Genomic DNA, 544 nt, shown 5'->3' on the forward strand with positions numbered 1-544 from the left:
CCCCCTGCCTCCCCCTCCCTCCCCCTCCCTCCCGGCCAGCCCGCCCGCCTCCTGCCCGCCTCCCCGCACCGCCTCCCGGCGGGGAGGTGGAGCTCCAGGACCGTTGTGGTCCCGTTGGGAGGGGACCCCGAGCACCTCTCCTCAATACTGGGACCCCTCCTCCCTTGCGAACCCTCCACTGCCCGGGGCCGAGACACAGAGGCCGCACCTCCCTCCCTGCTGATCTTCACCTTACACTTATCTCCACCCGCGTCCCCATCTAGGACTCCTCCCGAACTACCACCCTCACCCCATTCAAACATCTGTCCCTCACCCTGCCCCTGGGAAGTCAAGAAAGGGGAAGTGTCTCCCCCAGTGCCTTCTTCCCTGGGCACCTGCTCCTCCATATAAACCCTCTTCCCTCCCAGACCCCCCGGATCACCTCGGGTGGCCCTCCCTTCCCACTGCGCTCGGGGGAAGTCCACCCCTGCCAAAGCCGCAGAGCGGTCAGCCTTGGTGGCCGCAGCAAGCTGTGGGGGTGGGGCTATGGAAGGAACAGTGGAGG

Source organism: Trichechus manatus, unplaced genomic scaffold (genome assembly GCF_000243295.1).
Source record: "Trichechus manatus latirostris isolate Lorelei unplaced genomic scaffold, TriManLat1.0 scaffold00080, whole genome shotgun sequence".
In the NCBI taxonomy this organism is placed as follows: domain Eukaryota; kingdom Metazoa; phylum Chordata; class Mammalia; order Sirenia; family Trichechidae; genus Trichechus; species Trichechus manatus.